Source organism: Pseudophryne corroboree, chromosome 10 (genome assembly GCF_028390025.1).
Source record: "Pseudophryne corroboree isolate aPseCor3 chromosome 10, aPseCor3.hap2, whole genome shotgun sequence".
Classification (NCBI taxonomy): Eukaryota; Metazoa; Chordata; class Amphibia; order Anura; family Myobatrachidae; genus Pseudophryne; species Pseudophryne corroboree.
Genome location: NC_086453.1, coordinates 246,153,796 through 246,168,728, shown reverse-complemented (window position 1 = coordinate 246,168,728; position 14,933 = coordinate 246,153,796).

Genomic DNA, 14,933 nt, shown 5'->3' with positions numbered 1-14,933 from the left:
GACATTCAGCTTCACACCAGCCCAAATTGAAAGTATCTTGTCAAAGGAAACTATACCAGCAAGGGACCAAACCATGAAAGCCGAGGATTATTTCTTCCAAATGATGCGATTAAAACGTCGTGAAATAGATTTTGTACTTCATAGTGTCTCTTTGTCGGAGTATTACAGAGAACACAAGGTCCCACGTGGATTCCGGGTACGGAATGTACCGACGATAGGCCGACATGACCCTGACTTTGTTAGGAAATGGCTTGGGATCCTTAATCATTATAGTTTTGACCTTATGATTCTCGTAATAGAAGAGGCGAATAGGGAATTAGAGGTAACACGTACGAAATTAGCACATTTGGAACGAGATAATAAGAAAATTCTTGTAAAGGACACCTCGCAGGACTGGATCCCAAAAATGGAAAAACAGTGTGACCAGTACCGTCGTGAGCTTTTGAAGTTTAAATGAAACAAAAAGCAATGGTGGATCAGGATTATGATGAAAATAGGGTATATATATGGTTAACGGGAGCAGAACCTGACAGGCGATAAGGACCAACTATGAGGAGAAGACCGTGGCAAAATCCCAAACACAAAGGAGACAAAAGCAGAAGGTCTAGCAGTGACAGTGACTTTGCATTCTCAGAATTAGAGGATAATTCCAACATGAGTGAGGTCCCTTTAGGACAAAGGGCCCCCGATGGTGCCAGGGGCTCAGGAAGCCTGCCACCCGCAGGGGTGGCCAGAATAAAAGGAACCAGAGCTGTCACACTCAAGAAGAACACCTGATCTTTAATCTTTCTAAGAGACCTTTATCTGCTATTGAAACCCAAGTGTTGGGTAAAGGGTTAAGTTTTGTGCCAACGAATAACCATAATCCCTTTAATTGGTCGCGGGACTTGCTTAATTTTTCGCGTAAATTACGATTGAAGGAGTACTTCCAGAACTCTCCATTGGAACAAAGAGGGTCGGTTTTTGATCCATTTCTAAAAAATGTGTCCAGGTCCCCGGTTTGATCCTATTTCACATAATGCCTCCATTAGAACCTTTAGCCGATTGATGGACGACTCAGTTAACAGATTTTTGGCAGCCCCGGCAAGAATCAAATTTAATCTTACAAAGGCGGAATGGGATGCTTTAAATCAATTATCTGCTTATCAAGATATAGTGATCAGACCCGCTGACAAGGGCGGGGCAATTGTTGTCCTCGATCTGGAATACTATAGAAATGAAATTCAAACACAATTGGCGGAAAAGGGAGTCTACCAGAAGCTTAGGGCTAATCCGGTGCTTGAGTATCAGAAAGAGCTATTTGATATCTTAAGAAAAGCGAAAGAGAAGGGGTTGCTCCCGGAAAAGGTATTTAAGGCACCTTGTGTGGAACATCCGAAGAATCCGGTGCTGTACACATTGCCTAAGCTTCCTAAACATGATACCCTTCCACCTGGTAGACCAATCATTTCCGCTAGGGACTCTCTCTATCAACCAGTGGCACAGTTACTGGACAGTGTTCTACAGCCCCTATTGCCCATCCAAGAATCTTTCCTGAAGGATACAATGTCGTTTCTGATTAAACTTGAGGCTCTCCGTGATATTCCACCGAACACCCTATCATGCTGTTTAGATGTTCGCAGCTTAAATACATCAATCCCGCACCATGATGGGATGCGGGCTATGAAAGTATTCTTAGAAAGAAATTTGGCTACTAGCATTTTTGATCATGATCTGTTCCTGACACTGTTAGAACTTACATTACATCGTAATTACTTCTTATTTGATGGGGAATTTTTCCTGCAGCTGCGAGGGTGCGCGATGGGATCATCAGTCGCACCTTGGTATGCTAATGTTTACATGTTCGATCAAGAGCATAGGATGTTCTTTAGTAACCCAGAAGTAAGAAGCAAGATTTTGATGTATAATAGATATATTGATGATGTATTCCTACTGTGGGGGGGGGGGGTTTGGAGGCCTTTGAGTCTTTAATGTTGGAGATTAATAACCTTGCATCTCCTATAAAATTTACATATTCCTGCAATGACACAGTGGTTAATTTTTTAGATGTTAAGGTGATGTTGACCAATGGATCTCTGCACTCAGAGATATACTCCAAACCCACAGATAGGAATGCACTTCTGTTGGCGTCTAGCCACCACCCTCCCGCCTTGAAAAAGGGCCTACCAGCATCACAAATGATGAGGGTGGCCCGTATTACTAGTGACCAGGCCAAGGTACCACGACTGCTGGATGAGATGATCTCTAAATTTGAACATCGGGGCTACGATAGACATCTGTTAGAGGCACAGAAACAGAGGGTACTGGGTATGTCCCGGGATGAATTGTTAAAACCTACTAGTACTAAGGAGAATGTAATCCTACCCTGGAGCAGTGACTATTCGGTGACCAGCCCCATTATACACAAGGCCTCTAAGGCTCTTTGGTCCATAGTGGCATCTGACCACGATCTTCCAGGGCTGAGAAATATTAGACCTGTAGCCGCATTTAGACGGGGTCGAAATTTAAGGGATCGTTTAGTACGAACAGATATCACCGAGATGGGTACGACAAGGAAACCTAATGTTCATTACAAATCCCCGGTTTGTTACAGATGCCCCAAATGTGCTTCGTGCCGATATATGGTGGCGGGCAAGGAATTTGAGCACCCACACAAAAAAGAAAAGAAGTATTCTATTAGACATATCATCACATGCAGTACTTCTTATGTAATATACGCAATTGTCTGCCCATGTGGTTTTTACTACATTGGTCAGACCACGCGGAAATTGAGTGAGAGGATGGCGGCCCATCGGTCGGCCATCAAATTGACACTCGAAGGAAAGACGGTTGACCAACCAGTGGCACGCCATTTCAAAATGGCTGGCCACACATTGGGGGACCTAAGATACTTTGGCTTTGATCATGTACCGCTCACGTTACGGGGGGGAGACAGGGCCAAATATTTAGTGGAGAAGAAATCAAGATGGATCATGATGTTGAATACTTTTGCTCCATTTGGTCTTAATGATAATATCAATTGTAACACTGTATAATTAGGTGTGTTATAGGATTCGAGTATTTTATTGTTGGGGTATATTCCCCATTAGTTATGGGGTTGCCGATAATTTGCTGCTGCAGTGGGTAATACTGTTCCAGCAATAGGTGACATATGAATGTGGTTCATGGGGTCCCCTGTTTGAGATTTTCCTTGTTGATAATTTGATAATTATATGTATGCTTGTGCCGGCATATATGGATATTATTTGTATGTTTGTACTGGTACATATGGATGTGTGGCAATAGGTCACTGAGATGTATTAATGTATTTTTTATGTATTTAATGTATTTTTGTCACTTTTTTTGTCATAGGTCCTGGCTGGGATCCGGCCGCTGGCATTACAGAAACCTGTCTGTAGAGCCGGAGCACCTAAGACTTCCTGCTCTGTAAACAGTGTAGCGGGTGGTGCGCAAGCCGTGCGTTGCCACAGCAACATGATGCTAGGAGCGGAAACAGAAGGGAACGCGACGGCCGCGGACGGGTACCAGGTGGACAGCGGCGGTGATCAGCGGGAACTCTCACAGGTTTTTAAATACCTGAATATAAGTTATTTGCTCATACACAAACAGTCTCCAGTGCTGTGATTTCGGGAGGTGTATATATATATATATATATATATATATATAAAAGAGAGACACTGGGTGTGAAGGGTTAGGGAGTGTCAGGTAACCGAATTTATTCGAGCCCGTACGCTCCACCGCCCTGAGCCGCACACGTCACTTCTCTTGGAGATCGGTAGTGCGTCATGAGCGGCTGCGGTCGCTTAGTAACGTCCAAACAGCAATCTGCACTGGAGTACGTCAGCAAAGGCTGATAGTACACGAGATGCAGTTAAAGGTTCAGATATAGGTAATTACAAGGCCTGTCAATCCTAAGAGGGAATGCAGCCGAGAACGCATTAACTGTGCGCTCATACCAAAGGCACAATATAACACAGCGTATGACAAAGGCCTGGGAGGAGCAAACACCAGAGTATAAAGGACAAAAAATACATACATAATAGTAAATGCACAGCAACATAACACTCACAGATGCATGGCATACATTGAAATGACTAAACAGAAAGTGACATATAGACATATTATAATAAAGACTAATTCAGACATTATGGCAAGAGAAGAAAAATGAAAAATAAAAAGATAAATATGCTAAGAAATATATATATGTGCCGTTCTGTTACGTTCCCCATAACCACATCATTACCATGTCTCCAACCAACAGAGAAGGAAAGTCAAGCTCAGATAGATAATCTACCACAAATAAACATTGTTAGACGAACTAAAAGGTACAAAAAAAAACCACACAAAGAAAGGTATGTAATGTTACTCATCCCTTGTGGGATAGTCCTACTTCAGAAAAATGGAAAGCGGATTTTTCTCATTCATTCCCCTCGGGGCGATAGTATCTAATCAGAAAATCTAATAACTTTCCTTTTTATGCAGCAGAAGGGCTCGGTCCCCACCACAAAGTGGTGGAGGGATCCAGTCAATAAGCTTGCACCACAGATCATTAGTCACTTGATGTCAGTGAGTCAGGAAGTGCTGCGGCACTGGTTATTCCACTGTACCAGATTCTAATGCCTGATGTATAGAAGTTTGGTGGTTCGCCATCCAGTCACGGAACCGTCTAGTCGTCATCCCCACATAATAGAGGCCACACGGGCATGTTGATATGTAAATAATGTGGTCCATGGTGCAATGTAATTTAAATCTGATATTAGTAGGTCTGTGGATGTGGGAAAGTTGGGCCTGTCAACATGCAGGTTACACATCCAGTACATTTAAAACATCCCGGTTTTCTTTCATGTAGCCATGTAGTTGTGTGCGTCCTACTAGGGCCAGCCATAGCTCTAAGCAGAAGCTGCTTAAGGTTAGGGGCTTTACGATATGTCATCATTGGTGGACTGCTCCCCTTACACTTAAGCTGTGTGTCAGAGGCAATGATGAGCCAATGTTTACAGATTGATGCGTAAACATTGGCCCATCATTCCTCTGACACACAGCTTAAGTGTAAGGGGAGCCTACATGGCTACATGAAAGAAAACCGGAATGTTTTAAATGTACTGGATGTGTAACCATAACCGCAGCCGCTCATGATGCACATCCGATCTCCAAGGGAAGTGACGTGTGCGGCTCAGGGTAGTGGAGCGCACAGGTCCAAATAAATTCGGGTACCTGATTCTACCTAACCGTTCACCCCCCAGTGTCTTTCTTTTATATATATATATATATACATATATATATATATATATATATATGGATTTATTTGTACATAAAACCTATATGAGTATTGACTTATTCACATTCCGCTTAGATACTTCCGGGATTACTGGAAGTGACGTGTGTGTTCTGGGCCATGGAGCGCACCGGTCGGCACAGTGGAGCAGGCCTGGCACCCTTTTGTTGAGTCGGTATGTGGTATTTAACAGGGGCTTCAGAGGCAATGATCTACAGTTCCAGTTCCATGCCATATATCTACCTATGGTTCCTTGACTTGACTACTATATGTTGACTCTGCAATCCTGCTGTATTACCTTGAGAAAGGTCCCGGTTGAGGACCGAAATGTTGGTGAGCTTTATTATAACTTCGGGACTGTTTGACCCTTTTCACTTTTATTCAGTATTTTTTATGTGAAAGTCTGGAGAGTGCTATCATTTCCACGATTGTGGAAAACAGTGCACTATATATATATATATATATATATATATATACACACCAACAACGGCTCTCTGGGGTGGATTAATAAACAAATTAAAATAACAGTGACAGACATAGTGACAGACATAGTGAAACACCAACGTTTCAACAGGCGTTTTTGTCAAGGTGCTATGCTGTGAAAAATAGTGAAAAACAACACTATTTTTCACAGCATAGCACCTTGACAAAAACGCCTGTGAGGCGTTGAAACGTTGGCGTTTCACTATGTCTGTCACTGTTATTTTGCTTTGATTTAAATACACGCCTTGCATGGCTCAATAAATCCGAGGAGTGCCGCCTGGTTCTTCAAGCAGAGGGGAGAGGAGTCGCAATCCACCCCAGAGAGCCGTTGTTGGTATATCAGTAGTGGAGGAGGGCACCCCGGTGGTTGTCTTTTGACAGTGAGTGCCATTATAAAGCAAGCGATATATATATATATATATATATATATATATAACAAAGTACAGACGTGGCACTCACGGCAACTCCAAGAAATCACACAGTCAACAGAAGTTGTTGTAACGTTTCAGTGGACACCCCACTGTCGTCAGACTTTTATTAAACAATGAATAAAAACATACCTTCGTGTGCTCTCACAAACAGTCCGGACATACAGCATCCGGTAATAAACACGGAAGTGATGTAATAGTGCTGTCAGCGCACTAAGAGAGAAAGAAACCCATCACCATGGATACCAAATGCTTACGGCAAGATAGTAACATACCGCTTGTCAGAAAAAGAAACAGTACTAATAGTAGCAGGATCTCTAGACTGCCACATTAGATGGTAACATTAAGCAACACATAGTGATACAATGAAAAGATTTATAATTAAGAGCCCATATATTTAGTGATCAAGTGGACAAATCTTGTCTAAATAGACACCTGATCTGGTGTTAATCCACCTAATAGATCACAGACTATTGAAGTAAAACTGTTGGTTATAATTAATATAAAATATTACAGAAAACAAGCATAGGAGAATTGCTCATTAAGACCCTTAGGGTGAATTACATCCAACCTCGCTATCCATTTAGCCTCAGTTTGTAACAATTTTAATGCACGGTTACCTCCTCTGATGTTATTAGGGACGTGATCAATCATTCTATAACGGATACTATTGATGGGATGTTTAAAAGTCAAAAAGTGCTTAGCCACAGGCTGATCACTCTTGCCCGTTTCTAATGCGATTCTAATCGCAGACCTGTGGCATGTCATTCTTTCTTTGAACTTGCGTTCAGATTTACCAACATAGCTAAGCCCACAAGGGCATACTATCTGGTAAATAATAAATGCTGAGTTGCAGGTTAAACGGTATTTAATCATAATTTTTCTACCAGTCTGAGGATGGTTGAAAGAATCACCTACCAAAAGGTATTGGCCACACACGTACACCTGAAGCATCCCAGTTTAGAATTGGGTTGTGATAAAAAATGGGCAACGGAAGTGTCAGACTGCATCAACATTTTAGATATATCCGTTTTAACCAAATAATCCTTCAGATTTTTTCCCCTCGAGAAACAGGGCATTAAACTCAAACCAGACATATGTAATTGTGTATCCGTCTCCAGTAAGGGCCAATGTTTTTTGGTAATTTTAGTAATAGTGTCGGATTTGGTGTTAAATTTATTTACCCAGGAGAATCTATTTTGCTGTTTAGTGCTCTTACTTTTTTTCTGTAAAAGGGATGTTCTATCCATGGACATAACTTTACTTTTAGCTGATTGAAGAAGGGTTTTAGAATACCCTCTCAGCAATAATTTCTCAATCAGTGCATAAGGTATGTTTTTATTCATTGTTTAATAAAAGTCTGACGACAGTGGGGTGTCCACTGAAACGTTACAACAACTTCTGTTGACTGTGTGATTTCTTGGAGTTGCCGTGAGTGCCACGTCTGTACTTTGTTATACTACTTCGGTTTTACGGAGGCACCGGCATTATACAAATAGAGCTTTAGGAGTGCCGTACCTTTCTCTGTATATATATATATATATATATATATATATATATCAAAGGATATATAATTGAGAGAGTAGAGTTTTTCTTTTTTTAATTAAAAATTAGCAAATAATGCTTCATTAGCATTTTTATTATAAGGATTTATTAATAAAGTTTATATTTTAATATTTTGTAATGTGAACGCCCACCATTTGTGCTGTATCACGGAAATATTAATTTAACAACTATTCCAGTGAATGCCGGATATAGGAAAACATTTTTTTTGCCTTCTCTATGTTATGCTTTAATCTTGTTCGATGCACCTCAAATTTGATGTACAATAAGATGCAATATATCTTTTTTTTATTTACAATAATTCTGTGGGAATGGATGGTTGCTGAAATTTTAAAAGAATGAAAGCTAAATTCTGTGCAGACTTTTTGTCCTGCAGGGTTTAAGATCTGTCCGCCTAAAGGGGCATACACATTGGGTGATTTAAGCTATAGATATGGACTATATAGTCCATAGTGGTAGAAAACATAGTACATATCAGACCATGTGTATACAGCTTGTGATGCCAATGCTTGCTTTCATGTGGTCGGTATCACAAGAAAAAATAGACTGTGCAGGCAGGATAATTTTGACAAGAAAGTGTACATAGTATAGTCAAAATTAGCTATAACAAAAATTGCACAGAGACAAAATTGCAGCATGTGTATAGTCGGTATTGGTGGTTTTGGGCTCCAGGGAATTCAAGTGAAATCACTTAGTGCAAATTAGCGACATAGGCAGAATTGCACTGTGTATGCAGCATAAGAATCAGCTGCAGGTATGCAAAAAAACTATTTGAATCCATGAAAAGAGATGTGTATGCCCCTACAGGTATGTGAGAAAAATTGGTATGGCACAAGGTTTGTACAGAGCTAGACATATACATTTATAAGCACACCACAATGTATACAGTATTTGCTAGTATATCAACATCTAATTGTCATAATTGCACCAAAACAATTTACTGTACTCATCATATGGTCTCGTACAGCTTTCTTTTTGCATTGGCCTCTACAGAAAAAGGTAGACAAAAGACAAAGTCACCTCAAAATCTAATGCCCATTCAAAATCTAAAAATGCATATATTATGCCAGCAATAAAAAGAAGAAAGTCCACTTCTAAATAAGGTCCATTACTAATAATATTATTTTATTTGTTTATTGTACCTTGTGCAAGAAAGTATGTAACATGTAGACACCAAAATAAGACTCTACCACACTGAGACAGAGCTTGTAGAAAGTTGGATATACTATAGTTACTCTGTTAAATACAGCACATATAAATAGCATGTTTAAGCTCATATGCTGTGATGTATGCACAGTAAGATTCTTGAAGTTTGGTAGATGAAGCACATGAACCTAGTCACATACTGCATGCTTCCACTCATTGTCACTGCTGACGGACATTCAGGTGACCAGGACTCTAATTCCCATCACACGCTGCACAGCGCATAGAAGCTGCAGCCAGACCAGGACTCCAAATCATACACCACGTTGCATAGCACACAGGAGCCGTGGCCAGAGCAGGGGACCAGCCAGAGGAAGAAAGCAGAGTGCTGCACAAACTACTAGAAAGGTTGGAAGCATACTGTAGGTAAAGATAGCGCAAAGCAAATACCAACCATAAGCACACCCTCCGTCAAGGCACAATCCTGGAACCCTTAAACACTTGAAGACTGCCACAATTTGAGCCAAAGGACTGAAAACATTGATGTCTATGTTTTAATTACATTTTTCCTTTTAGGTATTGTGCTACAAAACACATACAATTTAACCAACAATTAAACACTGTATCCAATTTTGGTTACAGAGCACATTCATTAGCCACATAATAATAAGCGCTCTGCAACTAATTTTATCTCATTGGCAATCTATTCAGAGCAGCTCCAGCATAACAAACCCCAGCAGTAGTGCGGTTTTCACATGTTTTAAAGTTATTATGATGTGTATAAATTATGGTAAATTATTGGGGGTTTTTGGTGGCTAAAGATAGTTTAGAAAATGCTTAAACTGCTAAATAGATTTATCCATAAATTATTTTCTATTCACTTTGCAAAGAACAAACTATAACAAAGTTAAAATATGTATAATTTTTCCTTCATTTCAAATAGATGTCATCAATATATCCATTACTTCAAATAAAAAAATGTACAACTGATAATATATATCATTAGAAAGTCTTTGAGTGACAATTGCAATAAATCTATCAGTTGGTAGTAAAGCTATGTTAATGAATATTAGTGACTACTTAAACAAAATGTATAATTAACAAATGTATTTTGTATTTAGCTCCAGTGATTGTAATCACCATATACAAGCAAATGTTCTAGTATTCATATCATTATGTAGAAAAAAACTGAAATTAGAGATGAATACATTATTGTGCATATATACTAGTTATCACTGTTTATGTGGCATTTCTGAGATACTGTGTGTGTGTGTATATATATATATATATATATAAACATATATATATATAATTTTTTTTTTTTTTTGCCAATTATTCTTTGTCAATGAATGTGTTAATTAATACTTTCTCCCCAAAACAACAGAATTAATGTAAGAAAGATGGATGGGGGGAAGGGGGGGACAAGACTTTTAGGAGACAGATGGTCACATCCTCAACTAAGTAATGTCAGTGGGAGTTTCCCACTGTTATGTGGGCCACTGTCTGATCCTATGGAACTCTGTCAGCAGTCAGCCACAGAACACTTCAAGTTCTGTGTGTGGGTTGGTGGGCTGCAGGTGGGAGGACAGCACAGTGCGGGATGGGCGGGCGTGAGGGAGAGCGGTGTGACATCAGCACGTCACACCGCGGCCAGGAACACAGCACAGGGCGACCAGGAGAACAGCGCAGGGCAGGCCGGAGGGAGCGTGGTGTGACAACAGCACATCACATCGCGAGCCAGCTGGTGCTGAGCCGTAACTATGTGTGCCTGGCACACAGCGCAGTTGCCCTGAGGGTGCAACTGCCCACATTCCAAGTCAACGGCAGCGGCTGACTCATTACAAGCCGGCTGTATGCACCTGAAGAGGACAGGAGCAGCTCTGGAGGCAGCGGCAGACAGCATCCCCTTTTTTATACCTTATGGCAGACTTCGTCCCCTTTTTACACATTAGGTAGATAGATAGATAGATAGATAGATAGATAGATAGATAGATAGAATAGATGATACCATCTCTCCACTGGATCAGGCAGTAAGGCTCCTCGGTGTTGGCAGCTCTGGAGGCAGGGGAGGAGGAGGAGGAGGGAGGGTGACTCGGGAGCCGCAGCAGCGCTATGTAATTGGTAGCGGCACTGCTGTGAATGCTGGGATGCGCTTCCCTCATCCCAGCAGTGGCGGACAGCCAATGTGGAAGGAGAGGGACAGCTGCATGTGGTGCCACTACAAATTACAGTGTGCTGCTGCAGCTCCCGAATCCCTGTCCCTCCTCCTCATCCCCTGCCTCCAGAGCTGCCAACACCGAGGAGCCTTACTGCCTGATCCAGTGGAGAGATGGTATCATCTATTCTATCTATCTATCTACTTAATGTGTAAAAAGGGGACGAAGTCTGCCATAAGGTGAAAAAAAGTGGACGCTGTCTGCCGTAAGGTGTAAAAAAGGGGACACTGTCTGCTGTAAGGTGTAAAAAACGGGACGCTGTCTGCCGTAAGGTGTAAAAAGGGGGACGCTGTCTGCCGTAATGTGTAAAAAGGGGGACTGGCTGCCGTAATGTGTAAAAAGGGGGCCTGGCTGCCGTAATGTGTTAAAGGGGCTCTACCTGGTGTAGTGGTGCTACTGTGCGGCGTAATTTGAATAATGGAGATTACTGTGCACCGTAATATGAATTGGTATTATTTTGTGGCCACACTCCTTCCCCATGCAGCCATGCACCTATTTTTTACATGCGCCTATGACACGAACTGCCTCTATTTTATTTGAGGGGGGCGCCAATGCCATTTCCTGCACACAGCGCTAAAATGTCTTGTTACGGCACTGCTGGATGGGGCTGTGTCTCGGCAGCGCAACCATCCATTACCCCAAGGAATTTCATTTTTACCCCATTTGGGGTATTTTACCCATGTTCCCTGACCACTGCTGTAGATCATCCAAATTCAATAAACAATACAATAATTTGTTATTGATTTGAACTTTGACACCTTCAGCAAGAAATTTAGATGTGTTCTAATAAAGGAAATATGATGATGATGATGATGATTATTATTATTATTATTATTATATTCTTTATTTATATGGCACCACAGGTCAATGGTACATTACAAAGTGCGAAAATAGAATAAACAAAATAAGAAATATATAGACTTACAGTACAGAACATTGACTACAAGGTTTATAAACTTAACTGCATCAGCAGATATAATATCAATATAAGCAGTGCCAGCTGTATCCAAAGGTTTAGTGCCATTGTTGGCAATAGGGAGAAAATGATTGCATATAGTACGTGAGGGAAGGAAAAGCACATGAGGGAAGAGGGCCCTGTATTGAATGCCTGTTTTGAAAGCTATGCAAGTTCTGAAAATTATTAGGGACAGATGTATTGAGCCTGAAGAAGTGATAAAGTGGAAGGTGATTATGCACCAGCCAGTCAGCTCCTAACCATCATTTTTCAAACCCAACCTGTAACTTGACAGTTAGGAGCTGATTGGCTGGTGCGTTATCACCTTCCACTTTATCACTTCTCCAGACTTAATACATCTGCCCCTTAGTCTCCAATGTAAAAAAAAATACATACTTAAGTTTTATCTCTTGCTGTCTGACTGTCCCTCACCATTATGCATCCATAGGCATTTCTATAATGGGTGCAATGTGTATGGTGCACATGGGCCTCTGGTGATGCATGATGATATCATCTGTGGGCGTCTGCACACATCGGATCACACTGCACATGGTGGGGAGAGTATTTAAGGTACGTGTTTGTTGCTTGCATTTGTAACCTGAGTATGAAGTAATAAACTTTGAAACGTTGTTGCATACCTGCTGTTCTACCTGTTCTTCACAGTTTCTACCCGTCCTTCGGAGTTTCTGATTTTCACGGTTGTACATATAAAGGAGTGTTAAAAATTTGGTAAATCTATAGAGATGTAAAGTTGAGACGTCTTAATGTACACTGGAGGTGCTGCAATCCAAATTTTGATCCGATTGTACATTTAGGCATTATCGTTCATGCAACGCAAGCCACGCATCGGTAATGATGTCATTATGTCAACCCACTTTTCTTCCCTTTAGGGGAGGTTTATTAAACTTCTAATTGTGTAGTATACCTATTTGCCACCTGTAGAATACCTATGTTAATTTTCAGATATATAAACCTTGGTAGTACCGGCTCTCCCATCAGCGGTGTAGAGTATTGCACCAGGTGCCCGCACAGCTAAATGATATAGATAACGGAAGGTGCAGCACTCCTAGGCGACTTGAAAACACCACAAAGAAGCAGCATACAAGCAACGTTTCAATGTCTACAACATTGGTGATCATTCCGAGTTGATCACTCGTTAGCAGTTTTTAGCAGCCATGCAAACGCTATGCCGCCACCCACTGGGAGTGTATTTTAGCTTAGCAGTGCGAACGTTTTTATCGCAGAGTGCCTGCAAACATTTTTTGTGTAGTTTCAAAGTAGCTCAAAACCTACTCAGCGCTTGCGATCACTTCAGACTGTTCAGTTCCGGATTTGATGTCACACACCCGCCCAGCGTTTGCCCAGCCACACCTGCGTTTTCCCTGGAACGCCTGCGTTTTTCCGAACATTCCCTGAAAACGGTCAGTTGCCACCCAGAAATGCCCACTTCATATCAATCACTCTGCGGCAACCAGTGCGACTGAAATGCATCGCTAGACCCTGTGCAAAACTGCATCGTTCGTTGTGCCCGTACGTCCCGTGCGTGCATTGCGCCGCATACGCATGCGCAGAACTGATGTTTTTTAGCCTGATCGCTGCGCTGCGAACAAATGCAGCTAGCAATCAACTCGCAATGACCACCATTGTCCTCAGGCTTGAGGACAATGTTGTAGACATTGAAACGTTGCTTGTATGCTGCCTCTTTTTGTTTTTTTCAAGTTGCCTATGAGTGTTGCACCTTCCGTTATCTGTATATATATATATATATATATATATATACATACATATATATGGCACGGCTTCATTAAGCTTAATTAAGGCCACATGGCAAATATGGTCCCTCATGTATATACAGTATGACTGCATCATATATTAAACCCATTTTATACTAAAAATTACACTTGCACTATAGTTGCAAGAAGAAAATAAATGTATTGTGTCCACAGTGTCTTATATATAATGGGTGCAGGTTGTGTAGTGCTCACAGTCCCCTTGGTCCAGGTGGTCCCACACTGCACACACTGAACCCATGTTTAATTCTCACACTTCTTGAGTCCTGCATCAGTGCAACCACATAAATCACCACTTAAATGGAATGGCAGCCAATGTCCTGGTGATTTGCATATGCACAGTAAAACAAAAATCACCAGAAACATGGAGAGGAGGGTGCCCACAGAGAGACTGCACACCCTACTCTAATATGCATACTCCCTACTCTAATATGTTCGGGTTTTATACATATACAACTCCTCAAAAATACATGAGCATGAAAAAATAAGGAAAACATTTGGTATTGTTATTTCTAGCTGCAAAATTATTCCATAGTCCATTTTAACAAAGACACATTTTCGTTAAAATGATTCTATTGTCAAAACTTTATAGACCTTACATGAATTACCTGTACTGTTCACAGACAAAAATAGAGGTTGTTATACAGTATACTCCAAACATTCTTTTGGCACAATAAGTACTTATTAAAATACAGCAAGATCCTGGGGATCAATTTCTTTTAACTTTTATCTGCTATTTTCCTTTAAGTTCTCTATGAATCAAAAGTAAAAGTTTGCAGTTATAGTCTTTGCTGGTGTTTAGCTTTTAGCTTTAGGCCACTAACAAACCTGTAAATGCAGAACTTTGCAGTTCTCTAACTTGTAACTTCCTGAGTCTCAGGAGACCTGAGAAAGATAATATTACAGTAACTTTATTAATGTGTAATATCCTAGTTCTGCTGTCCATAGGAAAGATTTCCCACTTATCCTGACTAGAGTAATTAATGAAACAATTAGATTATGAAATAATACCGAACAGATGTGTCCTCATACACGTAGGGGTATACTGTATTTACTAAAGCTTCTAAAACATACAAGTGG